The 15,847-nt window shown below is 38.3% G+C and overlaps 1 long non-coding RNA gene across 2 annotated transcripts in view; it reads left to right on the top strand.

Moving 5' to 3' along the window:
* Nucleotides 1–15,847, top strand: part of LOC132355010 (uncharacterized) — a 291,176-nt gene that overhangs the window by 142,532 nt on the left and 132,797 nt on the right. The window contains exon 4 of one of the 2 annotated variants that reach the window (XR_009499501.1): nucleotides 6,374–6,458. The exons of the other annotated variant lie outside the window; for it this stretch is intronic. This is a non-coding gene — a long non-coding RNA (uncharacterized LOC132355010). Of the gene's footprint in view, nucleotides 1–6,373; nucleotides 6,459–15,847 lie in introns of those variants that run through there. 2 annotated transcript variants of the gene reach the window in all.

Here is a 15,847-nt window from a genome sequence, read left to right as displayed (position 1 = left end):
GTCCGGGTGGAAAAATGTTGTCTAGGAAAATAGAGCGAACTTGAGTCTGGAGGTAGGGAAGAAGAAGCCATATTTAGGGCAGCTTACCTGGGGTGAAAAGTCTCTGTAGATGAGAAACGGACCTACGCATTTCGGGAGGAGTTAGCCTGCGACAAGCCATACACCTTATCCTCCAGGTGTGGGCAGGGTACAGGCAACGTTGGGAGCAAGAGGCTAAACGTTGGAGAGTTAGGAAGAATGTGAGGGTTGAATTAGACATTTAGGAACTGTGTGTTCATTAAAAATATAATTATTGAGCTTTCAGTATGTGCTGGAAACCGTGTTACCTGGGCACTGTGAGTAGTCATCGTTCCTCCTCCTCCAGAGACCACAGATATTGAGGAGAGGTGAGTAAGTTATATCATAAGGCATTGTGGTAAATGCTACAGTAGAGTCTTGTACAAGCTGCGTCTTTGCTCTGGAAGCAAGAAGAAGGTATCTGTCAGTTTGGTCTGGTAGGGCTGGGGAATCCTTCACTAGGAGGTGACATTGGATCCCAGTCTTGATAAATTAGTGGTGGGTCATTAAGAAGGTAATGAAGAGAGAAGCATGAGTGAAGGTTTGGAGATTCAGAAGACTATGCTGATGGGGTTGGAGAAAGTCCAGTAGTTTTGTATAGATGCTTGGGAATAGGTGAGAGCAGACAGAAATGGTATTTTGCAAGCAGATTGTGAAGGGCCTTGGGAATATCAGTACAACTGAGCACGGACTTTATACCATGGGCAAGGAGCAGCCATCGAAGGTCTCCAAAGAGGGGGTTCCCTTGGACCCCCTGGAAGGATATTGTGATAACACAGGCATTGTGATCTAAGGTAGACAGCGGAGGACATAAAAAGAAAGCGACAGATGTGACTTCAAATAAAATATAGCTCAGTTCTCCTCTTGCAGGGCAAGAATCCTCATTTATTGGGAACTGGAAAAGTACTTAAGGTGATGATTTTGTTCTGCTAGGGTGGGCCCAGTCTGAAGGTAATTTTTCAAAAGCAGCTGCTCTAAGTGTTAGTTAAATGGTGCCAGGGGATTCACTAGACACAGGTGTCACGTTCAGTCTTATTCATCTATCAATAAAGCCAGACTCCAAGTGCCAGTTGGATGGCAGCACGGCACCTTTGAGACAGGAATTCTGTTAACAGATGTAACTCGCTGCTTCAGTCTGGGGCTCGGCTGCAGACTTCAAAGATACCCTCAAATCCTTGTCTTCTAACTTTGCTTCTCCATCATTTCTGCTATGGCTCCTGTCGGGGTAACTCAGATACATGTATCACATACTCTTCCTATTGTTTGAGTTTGTTCCTACAAAATATTCTTTATCTGTGCTTTTAATCGGGGAAAGGAATGTTTAAGCATTCAATCAATTTTTTGAATACTTAATAGATGCTGTTGGTACAACATTTTAAAAGGTACAGCAAGGGTAGTGGTGAGAAATAAATTTCCCTCCCACCCCTGACCCCAAACACCCAGTTTCTCTTGCCAGTGACAAACACTATTAACCAATTCCTCATGCATCATTTCAAAGACGTTCTATGCAATTACAAACATATGCCAGTTTTTCTTTTCTTTTTAAAATATCATAAATGTTAGCCCATGATACACCTTGTTCTCCACCTTATATATATCTTGGATATAGTTCTCTATCACGCCTCTGCTTTTTTAAGGCTGCATGGTATTCTACTGTGAATATACTTTTTTAAAATTTAGTCAAGCTACTATTAATAGACATCTAAATAGTTCCTCACTGTTCGCTATTACAAACAGTGCTTCAATGAATATGCTTATTTCTCATTTAGACATATTTCTAGGATAAATTCCTAGAACTAGAACTGCTGGGCCTCCAGGAATGAATATTTATAATTTTGAGATGTTTTAAATTATCCTCCGCTGTAGTTGTTCCAATTTTCACTCCTAGTGAAAAATTTGACCTTTGTCAATTTTATACTGAAAATGTTAATTGGAATTTTACTTTTCATTTATTTTATTATCAGTGAGGCTGAGCATCTTTACATGGTTTTAAGTCATTTGTAATTCTTTTAAAAAGTTGAACTCTCTGATCATGTATGTTGACCATTATTTATCTTTATTATTTATCTTTTTCTTATGATTTGTAAGAGCTCATTGCATATTAAGAAAAGTGCTGTGTGACCACCTAGAGGGGTGAGATAGGAGGGTGGGAGGGAGATGCAAGAGGGAGGGGATATGGGGATATATATATATACATATATCACTTTGTTATACAGCAGAAACTAACACAACATTGTAGAGCAATTATACTCAAATAAAGATGTTAAAAAAAAAAAGTATCCCTTTGTGCATAATATGCACTTTCCCCAATTTGTTTGAGTTTAGAGTTTATTTATTTATTTTTGAAATAACAAACTTTAAACTTGTGATGTAGTAGATCTTCTTTGATTCCTTTTCAGTCTTGGATCATATTTACGATTTTCCAACTGTGAGATGATTTAAAAAGTTTCCATGACCTATTTTAGTACTGTTAGTGTCATTTAAAAATTGTTTATTTTGAAATCATTTTAGACTTACAGAAGAATTGTAAACATAGTAAAGAGACTTTCCATGTACGCTTCATCCAGCTTTGCCCAGTGTTAACATTCTATAGAACCGTGGTACCATTAGCAAAACTCTAGTATTAACATTGGTACGATACTGTTAATGAAACTGCAGGCTTTAATAGGATTTCCACAGTGTTCCCACTAATGTCCTTTTTCTGTTCAGGTACTAGTCCAGGATTCCACATTTTGTTTAGTTGCCATGTGTCCTTAATATTCTCCACTCTTGACAGTTCCTTCATTTTTGTCTTTTGTGACCTTGACATTTTTGAAGCATACTGGTCAAATATTTGGTAGAATGTCCATCTATTTAGCTTTGTCTGATGTTTCCTTATTAAGGTTGTGAATTTTTGAGAAGAATATCACAAAGCTGGTGTGCCCTTCTCAGCACCTTATATCAGGGATACATATATTGATATGCCTTATAACTGGTAATGTTAAATTTGATCACTTGGTTAAAGTGGTGTCTGCCAGGTTTCTCCACTGTAGAGTTACTATTTTCCCCTGTATTATTAATAAATATTTGGAGAGAAATACTTTGAAGAAATATATGTATGTATTAGTATGCATGTACACTGTTTCTATTTATGTACTTCAATATACATATTCAAATATATATATATATATATATATATATATATATATATATATATATATGAAAGAAACACATAAGTTTGTACAGATAACTGAGACTTCAATCCAGCACCAAATTCTAGAATTTCCCCTTCGCTTATTTGTAACTTCTTTCTCCAAAAGTGAGAAACTTATGATTATCTGTAAATATTTACTCCTGTGTTCAACCCTAATATTCATGTACTTTCAGAATTGCTAACCATAACCCTACGAGAAAAATATACCGACTGGAGTTCAGCGTCTCTGTACAGCTCACGTTGTCGTTATTCTGGACTCAGTCAAAACACTCTTGTTCATGCGTATCAGCTCCTTTTTTACCCACTCCTTTCAGTGTGATTGTGTTATTCAGTTTTAATACAGTTATATGCATTTGTCACAATCTGTGATGCATCTTGGGTTGCCCTAGCAACCTTGGTTTTTAAAAATTTGCCTATAATAAAATTCATCCTTTGTGGTGTGCGGTCTTAAGGGTTTTCACAAATACATAGAGTTGTGTGTGATCACTATAGGACTATAGAGAACTATAGAAAACCCAACATTTCCTTGTGCTGACCCCTTTGTAATTAACTCCTCACCCAGTCCCAGACTCGGACAATCACTGCTTGGTTTTTCATCCCTGTAGTTTTGTCTTTTCAAGAATGTCATACAGATGAAATCAATCAGTATATAGCTTTTTGATTCTGGCTTCTTTCACTTAGCAAAACACATTTAAGATTAATCCATGTGTGGAGTGGAATAATAGAGCATTCTTTTTAAAAATAACATTTATGGAATTATAATTGACATGCAATAAACTGCACACATTTAAAATGTTCAGTTGGAGAAGTCTTGACATAGGTACGTCCCCATAAAATCTTCACTAAAATCAAGATAATAAATGGATCCATCGCTACCAAAAGTTTCCTTGTCCCCCTTTGTAATCACCTGTCACGTCCACCTCCACGTCTTCCATCTGTAAGCAGCCACTGGTCTGCTTTCTGTCACTATAAATAAGTTTGCATTTTCTAAAATTTTACATGAATGGAATTATACAATATCTACTTCTTTTCATCTTTCACTCAGCAAAATTATTTTGAGATTCAACCATGGTGTAGTAGTATATTTCGCTAGTTCATTCCTTTTTGTTGCAGAGAAGTATTCTGTTGTATGGATATAACTCAGTTTATTTATCCATGCACTTGATGGACATTTGGATTATTTCCAGTTTTGGGCTATTACAAATAAAGTGACTATGATTATTCATGCACTAGTCTTTTTGCGTGGATATCTGCTTTCATTTCTCTTGGACAGACACCTAGAATTTGAATGGCTGGATCAGATAGCAGGTGTATGCTGGCCTTTAAAAGAAACAGCCAAACTCTTGCAAAGTGTTTGCCCCATTTTACATTCCTATCAGCAATGCATGAGGGTTCTGGTTTCTTCATATTGTGGCCAACACTTGGTATGTCAATTTTTTTCAATTCTAGCCATTCGAACGTGTGTGCAGTGGTATTTATTGCATGCAATTTGCATTTCCCTAATGACTAATGATGTTGAGTATCTTTTCATGAGTTTATTTGCCATCTTCTCTAGTAAAATGTCTGCTTGAATTTTATGTTTATTTCTTAAAAATTTGTTTTTGTCTGTTGAATTTTGAGATTTTAAAGTGTGTATTGAATATATTTAACTGTCTGTTATGTGTTAAAGTCTGTTATCAGATATATGACTTGCAGATATTTTCTCCTAGTCTGTGGCTCTTGTCTTTTCATTTTCTTAACAGATCTTTTGAAAAGCAGAACTTTTAAAATTCTGTTGAATTCCAATTTATCAATTTCTTCTTTTGTGAATAATGTTTTTGATATGGTATGGAAGAACTCTTTGCCTAACTCAAGATCACAGAGGTTTTCCCATGTTTTCTTCTGGATGTTTTATAGTTTTAGGTTTTATATTTAGGTTTATGAGAACACTTTTCAATTAATTTAAAGTCAGTTTTTCTTTATGATACAAGACACAAATATTATTTTTGCTTATATTCAATTGTTTCAGCATCATTTGTTGAAAAGCACTATCTTTCTTCACTGAACTGCTTTTGTACTTTTGTCAAAAATCAGTTGTCAGTATATGGGTGGGTCTATTCTGGATTCTCTATTTGTTTAATTGGCCCACTTATTATCCTTACACCAAACACCGTGCTCTCTTATTGTAATTTTATAATAACTACTGAAATCAGATAGTGTTAGTCCTCCAACTTTGTTTTTCTTTTGCAAAATTGTTTTGCCTGTTCTGAGTCTTTCATATTTCCATATGAATTTTAGAGTCAGTTTGTCAGTTTTTATAAAAACATAGAGTTTTTTATTGGGATTTCATGAATCTTTAGATCCTTTGTGGGAGAATTTGCATCTTAACAACATTGATTCTTCAACCAATAAACATAAGTATCTCCATTTATTATGTCTTCTTTATGTTCTCTGAAAAAAATTTGTGGTTTTCACAAGTTTTTCACATCTTTATCAGATTTATACCTATTTCATATTTTTGATGTTATTATAAATTAAAATTTTGGTTAAATTTCTATTTCTGATTGTTGCTAGTATATAGAAATACAATTGATTTTTACATTGGTCTTATATCCTGTAATCTTGCTAAACTCACTTATTCCTGGTAGATTTTTTTGTGATTATATTAAATTACCTACATAGAAGATCATGTTATATGTAAATAAAGACAGCTTTATGCATTCTTTTCAAAACTGGGTGCCTTTAATTTCTTGTACTTGCCATATTGTACTGGTTAGAATCTCCGGTACGATGTTGAATAGAAATGGTGAGAATAGATATCCTTGTATTGCTCCTCATTTCTAAGGAAGTAACCTTTTAGTTTTTCACCCTTAAATATGTTAGCTGTAGGGTTCTTTTGTTAATATCGTTTATTAGTTAGAGAAATTTCCCTTCTATTCCTAGTTTGCTGAGAGTTTTTCTTTTTTCTTTTTTTTAAATCATGAGTGAATTTTGTCAAATGCTTTTTCTGTGTCTATTGAGTTTTTTTTTTTAGTTTATTAGTATGCAAGCAAAAAGACAATGGAACAGAAAACTGTCCATTCAGAATTCTACACCCAGCAAAAATGCATTTGAAAAATAATGATGAAATAAAAATGTTTTCAGGCATTCAAAAGCTGGAATAATTCATTGCCAGCCAACCCACAGCGTAAGAAAAATTAAAGGAAGTACTTCAGGCAGAAGAAAAATGCTACCAGATGGAAATATGGATCGATACAAAGGAATGAAGAACACAGGAAATGATAACTACACTAAATATATAAGGTAATTTCTTACTGTTTAAATCCTTTTAAAAGGTAATTATTTAAGTAACCAAAAAAACCTGTGTGGTTGAGGTTTATAACATAATATGAACATAAAATGAGTACAGCTAATAGCAGAAAGTTGGAGGGAAGAAATGGAAAGTTCTTATCTGTACCTAAAGTAGTGCAATACCACTTGAAGCTAGACTGCGATAGGTTAAAAAAATGTAACGTAAACCTTAAGACAACCACTAAAATAAAACCACAAAGAGTTATACCTAATAAGCCACCAAAGTTGTTAAAATATTGATATGGATATCAATATTGCTATTGATTAATATCAACATTTATTGATATGGATATCCATATTGATATTGATAAATATAGCCAACTCATCTAAAACAAGGTAGAAAATGAGGAAAAAGAGAAAAAGAAAATATGGACAAAGAGAAAACTAAAAGCAGGATGATAGATTCAAACCTAAAGTTATCAAAGACACATTAAGTGTGAACGGTCCTGTATGAGCACAGCACTGCTCCTTGTAATCCCTTCTGGTGGTTCTTTCCTCAGGTCGTTCTTGCAGGTAGTTTCTTCACAGCTGTTCTCTGCTCAGTGCTCACCTGAATCCTAGGTGAGACTCCTCTGCAGGTCTCTGCAGGTCTGTCTCTCTGTAGCCCTCTTTCCCACTCCACTCTGTCTTGGGAACACTAGCCGTGTTGGCGTCCCTGAATCCTCAGCTCTGTCTGTTCAACTCAGGGCGTCCACTGGGCTCCCCCAGGTTCCCTGTGCTGTGTCCTGGAAACTCAAGCGTCACGTTAAGAAAACCTTAGGGCTCACCTCCTTCATATCCTGCCTTTCAGGGACCATGGTTCTTCATCGCTTAAGATTGTGTCTTGCAAACTGTTGTTTCATATATTTTATTGGTTTTTTAGTTTGTTTCAGGTGGGAGGGCAAATTCCATTTCTGTTACTACACCTTGGTCAGAAGCAGAAATCAGTTTATTCCTTTTTATTGCTGACAGTATTCCATTGTATGGCTGTACTATAGTTTGTTTATCCATTTATATATTGACAGTCTAAGTTGTTTCCAGTTTTGGGCAATTACAAACAAAGCTTCTATAGGCATTGATGCATGACTTTTTGTGGGAACAAGAATTCTCAATTCACTTGGATAAATACCAAGAAGTGATATTACTTGGTCATTTGGTAAGGGTATATTTAATTTTATAAGAAACTGCCGAATTATTTCTCAGAGTGGTTGTACCATTTGACGTTCCCACCAGAAATCTGTGAGGGTTCCAATTGTTCTACATTCTTGTCAGCACTTGGTATTGTAAGTTATTTGGTTATGGATTTATTTTTAGTCATTCTAATGCATGGATGGTGGTATCTCATTGTGGTTTTAATTAGCACTTTCCTAATGGCTAATGATGTTGAACATCTTTCTGTATGCTTACTTACCGTCTGTATGTCTTTTTTGGTGAAATGTCTGTTCAGAACTTTCACCCATTTTAGAAAAATTGGGTTTCTGTTTTCATATTCTTGAGTTTTGAGTGTTCTTTATGTATTATGGATACAAATCCTTATGTTACTTGCAAATATTTTCTCCCAGTCTGTGTCTTGTCTTATGTTTCATTTTAAATCTTCCCTTTTAGAGGGAGCCAAGTTGTTTAGAAGACTGAGTTAGAAGTGTAACTTTATTAATATCCCCAAACCATTTATTGACTAATAAAAAAACATTTTAAGAATGGTAATTTTTACCCCCAGAAATTTAATGTCATTTTATCTCTGTGTTACTGAGTAAATTTTGACAGAAAATTTATTACAGTAACAACATCAGGGCATTTATATTCTCTTTCTCATTTGGCTACTAGTTCTGTGATCTCAAATGTCATTAATTTCTCCAGACTCAACTTCCTCAGCAGAAAATGTTCAACTTTGAATGTAAGCTTTTCAAAGTTACCAGCTCAGAATGCGATAACGTTCTCCATTAATAACTTTCCTCGGAAGTTATAGTTTTGTCTTGTTCTGTTTTTTCACTTTCATAATAACATGAGTACCTTTTGTTACGAGTGATCTTCATGTATTTTTTTATTTCTGTGATTTAAATAACTTGAGGACTAGAAATGCATAAGCAAATAAAGAGGGGAAGAGAATGCGAAAGGGAAGAGATTTTACACTTTATAAAGGGAAAACATCAGCACTTAACTTGTTTTTTAAAAATTCCACTTGAACAAGATATGTTATTGATAGACATAGATAGTACATTACTTAAGAAACAGCACACAAAATATTTAGGGGGCACTGGAGTTATAATGATAGGTCAATTAAATTAATCATTTTATTAAGTTGGGATATAAAGTATGTTTTGAGAAAAATTCAATTCTAGCATCTTTTTCTCCATTTTATTATGAAAAGTTTTAAATGTACAAAAAAGTTGCAAGAATTTTACAGCAAAGATCCCTATACCTACTGCATAGATTCTATAATTAACATTTTACTAGATTTCTTTTATTATATATTTATTCATATATCCATCCTGCTACCATCTACCAATCCACCTTATTTTCTCATGCATTTTTAAAGCTAGAGGATTTTTAAAATTTGAGTATTTATCGCAGAGAAAACTTTTGGTTGTATGATGAGATTACTAACACATACTGATTTCTAACACATATTCATCCATCAAAACCAAAACAAAACAAAACAAAACATCCTGCTAAATCCTGCTAAGTTTCCCAAACCTGGGGAGTTCTCCAAAGAAACAAACAAACTCAGGACTCCTGAACCCCACCTCTGGATCTGGGTTGAGTCTAGTATCTGAATTACCCACACCCCCTCCTCCTTAGCTCCAAAAGTGTTTGAATGAGCAGCTGAGGCATTCGCTCAGACACAGCTTCAGAGAGTCGATTAGAAACAGCAGATGTGGGGAAGGGCCGTGACATGCCTGGATTATGAGAGTCTGAGGAAGAGAGAGTCAGAGAGAACGATATTCTAGAAATGAAATTCAGTGAGAGGAAGGTATAGTCAGACAGGGCTGAGATTAGACTGGGGCTCTGAAACAACTCTTCCCAAACCTACTTGCCTGAAATAACCAAAAAAAAAAAAAACAACAAAAAATCAAACCAACCTTGGGTCTTAACAAAGAGCTTTTGACTTAGAGGTACTGAATGAGGGCCAGAATCTGTACTTTAACCAGTGACGTGGGTACTCTTAGTGCTACTGGTCTATAGCCAGCGTATCGGACTTTCTCCAGGATTAGAGAAGTATGGGGGGTACCAAAGATCTAGCTGAAGTGTGATAGCTTTTAGTATGAGCTAAGTAATATGAGTGTGTGAGGGTCCCCATCTTGATTCTCAGCTGTGTCTACTGCTGGAATTTAACTGGTAGGACAGGCCACCAGAAGGTGATTGGCATAAAGGGCCATGTGGACAAGCTTGGTCCAGTACCAAATCCATGTGCAGCAGATGGCAGGGGTGGGACTGAATTCCAGACAGTGCTTTGCTCTCAGACATGTATTCTGACCCTGTCTGCTAGTCTGGGAACCAGCAAGGAAGGGGTCTTTGAGCAAAAACTGAAAGATTCGGCTAATAACCATGAGACATTGAAACACAAGCAGCTTTCTTTGTTGTTCACATGACAGTGTGAAATACAAAAGAGGGGAGAATTTTATAAGGAGAACAGGCATTGTGCATTATTTGTGGTACAGGATAGGAGATGGAAATTCCCAAGGGAGGTCAATGTCAATCCTCAGAGGGGGCCATGATGCCTTAGAACATCATTGGAGCCTAAGTATCAGGGGAGGAAAATGGCAGTCACCATTCAGTTGCAAGGCCAGAATTAACATTATTCTCCTGGAGCATCCTGAAATAATTGATGGTTGGGGGTGATTTTCAGGGAATGAATGCCTTCCATTAGTGGCAAAGTTTGGGCAAGTATCAGCAAATATGACTCATATAGGTGTTGAGTTTAAATGCCATTTGCTTGTTGGGTAAAGCTAAGAACTTGTAAAGAAGTCAGAAAGAAATAAAAGCCTGGAGAAATTAATGAGGCAGCATACTAAAGAGGGAAAGAACAGATGCTTCGTAAACTCACGTGTGTCCTAATAGATATTGCTTGATTTATCTTCCCCAATTAAAAGTTACTTTATTAATTTTAACTTAATAGGAAATCTTTATTCAGATGGCAGGCATTAGGGTTTTCCTGACGCCTGCGAAGTGTTGTTCTGAATCTTTTCTCTTGCTTTCATTGTGCTATATTGATTCTTCTTCTGTAGCCTTTCCTGGGTCCTTCTCCTCTGATACCTTGAAAAATGTGTTTCACTATTTCTCTCCCTCACACAAAAGAAATGAGATTTCAGGGTTGGATCAGTGCAGGTGTTTGCCCTTGTACCCAGCCGTCTCCCAGCCCTGTGCTTGAAAGCCCACCCTGTAGGTGGCCGCCTGTCCGTCTGGGCCGAGGGAGAGCTGATACAGAGAATAACATCATTCCTTCCAACAAAGGCCTTTACCTCTCACTCTGACAAGAAGCATAATGGATAGCTTTTGAAAAGTGCCTGACCTGCTTTCATTTTCCTCCAGGAAAGCGGAACATTGATTTTAGAATACTGAAGAGCAAACTAACACTAGAATGCTGGGCACCAAGATGCTTGTATGCATTTGGAGTTTGGTAAAATTGGAACTTGGTTGAAAGCAGTTGAGTTTCTGATGTGTGGCTTCGGGCTCACACAGGTAGTGGGAAGAGATCTGTATCTGTGTCATGTTTTAGTCCAACAGGTGATCTCTCTGGAGAAGCTAGGCTGTGCTGATAAAGGTGTGTAAGGTAAACACCATCTAAAGATATATTTGAGGCTCAAGTCAAGGCTTAATGTAGGGAGAGTTCTTGCAACATCAGAATGTAAATAATTTACTCATTCATTGAGCAGGGAGAGGGGAGGGAAGATTAATGGGCAGATTAAAAGAAAGTCCAGTTAAAACCTCTGCCGCCCTAATGTCATGGAAGCAAGAGCCCGTTTAGTCTAAACAAAAAGGGCGGCTCACCCACTTGGGCAGGGCTGGGCGACCACACAGTGGCTGCGAATTGCCCATCAGGAGGGCCCTGCTCTTTGTGGCCCATTTGTTTCCATTTGTAGTGAAAAAGGAGATGCTCTCGTAGAGGTTAAGCCACTCAGTTATTTGTTATAAACTTTCAGAAAGGAATGGGTTTGAAACAAGTCGTAAGTGTTTCAGTGACAAATATTTAATGTCGCCTCTGAGATTTATGGCACTTCTGTTCACCCTTTGAAAGCTTTTAGTTCAGTGGCAAAGGTTACCGGGGGCTTGTCGAACAGAAAGGAGATTCTTTCTGCTGTTGTTTCATCATTTTAGCACTGGCTGGAGAGTATTCCAAAGTTTCAGTGATGAATAATCACCCTTTCCACTCACATCATCATTTGTCCTGAGACCGTGATTGTCCTCAGAGACCAATCGAAGGCATCTAACTGCTGCTGGCATCTGGTCTGTAGGTGTTTCACACCTCCACAGATGGGAGGCAAGCAGGAGGGTGGGCAGAGCCGATCCCTGCATCCCTGCAGCCGCAGGACCGCAGAACCGGGATGCCCAGGTGTTAGATCCCTGCTGTCAGCCACTGCTACCCTGTCTGGAGCACCTGTGCTGTCGGGATAACTGCACTACAGTGATCCAAATGGTGAAGTCTCCCCACTTGGATTATAGGAAATCAGGCCTCCTGAAAGTGTGCCCTAGACATTTTTTTTTCCACAGTTGCATTTTTTTTTTTTAATTTATTTATTTGTGGCTGTGTTGGGTCTTCGTTTCTGTGCGAGGGCTTTCTCTAGCTGCGGTGAGCGGGGGCCACTCTTCATCGCGGTGCGCGGGCCTCTTATTATCGTGGCCTCTCTTGTTGCGGAGCACAGGCTCCAGACGCGCAGGCTCAGTAATTCTGGCTCACGGGCCTAGTTGCTCCGCGGCATGTGCGATCTTCCCAGACCAGGGCATTTTTAATTAATTAATTAATTATTTATTTATTTATTTTTGGCTGTGTTGGGTCTTCGTTTCTGTGCAAGGGCTTTCTCTAGTTGCCGCGAGCGGGGGCCACTCCTCATTGTGGTGCGCGGGCCTCTCACTATCGCGGCCTCTCTTGTTGCGGAGCACAGGCTCCAGACGCGCAGGCTCAGTAGTTGTGGCTCATGGGCCTAATTGCTCCGCGGCATGTGGGATCCTCCCAGGCCAGGGCTCGAACCCGTGTCCCCTGCATTGGCAGGCAGATTCTCAACCACTGCGCCACCAGGGAAGCCCACCCTAGACGTTTTGACAAGATGCCAGGTACTGCATCGTGCTGCGGCATCGACCGGTCTGCTGCTGGGCAACCTCGAGGTCATAGCTACCTGCTGCTGGTAACCACACTGCCACCACCTGGCCTTGGGGTGGGGTTGAGGGATGGGTGTCCGGTGATGGAGAAAGGTCTTTCCTCCTAATTATACAAAGATGGGACTTAGATTGATTCATGATTCATCCACGCCAATTCAGAGTGGTCTTTCTTTACAAAATTCTCTTCTGGTTGGCTCGCAGTTTGCCCCATGCTATAAAAGCAACAGCCAACAGTTATTTGGTGCTTCTTAGGTGCCAGGTGCTGTTCTAAGCACTTTGTGTGTATTACCCCATTAATCTCAACAACAACTCTGTGAGATGTGTGCTATTATCCCCATTTTACAGATGAGGAAACTGAGACACAGAGGGATTCAGTAACCTGCCCAAGGGCACACAGCAAATACAGAGTAGAGTCTGAATCGAAGCTTCCGGACTCCAGAGCCCCTTAGTCACGTACCCTCTGCTCTTTCCTCCTCCCTGAGAAGCTGCAGGCAATGCCATGCTTTCAGTTCAGGTAACTGCTGAAAGGCCCCCAAATGGACAAGGAAGCTCCCTGTTAAGCCAGGATTGATCTCCTTTAAAAGATGACTGACAGCGCATGTCCTTTGGAAGAAACTCCACTTCTGCATACAGAGGGTGGCCTTGCCCTTTCATCCTCCCAAAGATATCACTCCCCAGGGATGTGGTGGGAGGGTGTAAGTGCGTTTCCCAAGACCTGGGATATTCAGTCAGGACCATCTCAGCCACTTCCATTTCCTTCCTGCTTTTTCAAAGGGAAAAAGGGCTCTGGGCTCACCTTGCTCCGCGGCCTTCCCCTGGCTGCCTTTCAGCCTCTAAGCAGACGAGAACACACTCCACTCGGCAGGAGCCAGCAGGCGCGTGGGCGGAGAGGGGAGTGTAAATTCCTAGGTAAGAAAGGAACTCTTCTCTAAATCCAGGAACAAGAACACTGCTACAGAGAGCGCCAGCCAAGGCATCTATATTATAAAAAATCTAAATCTTTTCAGGTGATTCTAACATGCAGTCCTGTTGCAGTCCACTGTCCCAAGCAAAAGTGCAGCAAAGACATAGACCTGCTGCAAGCCAGACTCTGCTCACCTTACCAAACAGGATATCTGATCATAGGCTGAAGCATGTGCTGTCTGGGGGGTTCGTGGACTCTGGTCCACGACATCATATACGACAATGCGTATGTGTGTATGTGGCAGACGTGCTGGATTTGCTTTGCATTTGCTGAGTAGGAGGTCCTGTCTAGTGGTAATCCTGCCAACTTTTAGGTGGCATAAAATTCTCTTACTGTTTTTATTTTGTAATAACAGGTATTAACTTTCATTTAACTGAAGAAAGAGAATATGCAACAAGTCTGTAGAAATTTTCACCACACAAAACTTTAAATTTTAATACATTCTTTCAAGGTTAAAAAAAAAAAGATTTTAGAGTCTGTCAGAAGAATAGAGTAGCTCCCTCCCACCCCCACCCAGTGGCTCAGGAGTGGCATATATTACAGGAGTTCTTCAGTTGCTTTTGTCCTTGAAAATTAACTTGGCTAGATATAGTCATGCTTTATTCCCCTCAGAACTTTTTAGATACTGTTCCATGGTCTTCTGGCATTGGATTTTATTGTGGTTAAATCTGAGGCCAGCCTGACTTTTTATCTAGCAGTAAATGATTATTTCTTGTCAGTAGGGCTGAAGATTCTGTTGTTATCCTTGAAATTAAATAATTTAATGAGGCTATGTCTTTAAAAAAAATTTTTTTTTTTTAACTGAAGTATAGTTGATTTACAATGTGGTGTTAGTTTCTGGTGTACTGCAAAGTGATTCAGTTTTATATATATAATATATATATATTCTTTTTCAGATTCTCTTTCATTATGGTTTATTACAAGATATTAAATATAGTTCCCTTCTATACAGTAGTACTTTGTTGTTTATCTATTTTATATACAGTAGTTTGTATCTGCTAATGCCAAACCCCTAATTTATCCCTCCCCTCCCTTTCTCCTTTGGTACCCATAAGTTTGTCCTCTATGTCTGTGAGTCTATTTCTGTTTTGTAAATAAGTTTATTTGTATCATTTTTTTTTAGACTCCACATATAAGTGATATCATATGGTATTTGTCTTTCTCTTTCTGACTTACTTCACTTAGTATAATAATCTCTGGGCCCATCCATGTTGCTGCAAAGGACATTATTTCATTCTTTTTTATGGCTGAGTAATATTCCATTGCATGTATATACCGCATCTTCTTTATCTATTCATTTGTTGATGGACATTTAGGTTGCTTCTGTGTCTTGGCTATTGTAAATAGAGCTGCAATGAACATTGGGGTGCATGCATCTTTTCAAATTAGAGTTATCTCCAGCTATATGCCCAGGAGTGGGATTCCTGGATCATATGGTAACTCTATTTTTAGTTTTTTAAGGAACCTCCATACTGTTCTTCATAGTGGCTGCACCAATGAGGCTATGTCTTGATATCAATACTTTTCTCAGTTTTTCTCCATATATGTTGTATGCATTCAATCTGTACATTCAGTTTTGGTTCTGGAAAGAAATTTTCCTGTATGATATTTCTGAATATTTTTTCTTTCCTCTTTCTGGGTTCTTAATTGTTGGGACACCACTTGGAGTTAAGTTGGATCTTCTTTGTCTCTTATTCTAATCATCCCTCTATAACTGCTTTAACTCCTTTGTCATTTTTATTCATTGAACATAGCCCAAGTTCTTCCTCTGTGCCATTAGTATAATATTTAACCTTATCTATCATATTTCTTGCTCTTTCTAAATGTTGTTATGGTCCAAAGCTTGTTTTCTTTTTTCTTTCTTTTCATCACAACCATCTCTTTTATCATCTTGTCACTCAATTACAGTTTTATTGAATTTGTATTCTATAAGTCAATGCACTTGGGTTCCTTGGGTTGTGTTTTTCTCCAGACGAGTTCCTTTGCCTGCTTTTTTGTGGTATTTTTGT

This window comes from Balaenoptera ricei, chromosome 20 (assembly GCF_028023285.1).
Source record: "Balaenoptera ricei isolate mBalRic1 chromosome 20, mBalRic1.hap2, whole genome shotgun sequence".
Classification (NCBI taxonomy): Eukaryota; Metazoa; Chordata; class Mammalia; order Artiodactyla; family Balaenopteridae; genus Balaenoptera; species Balaenoptera ricei.
Note: the sequence above shows the minus strand (reverse complement) of the source record. Positions and strands in the feature narration are given on the sequence as shown.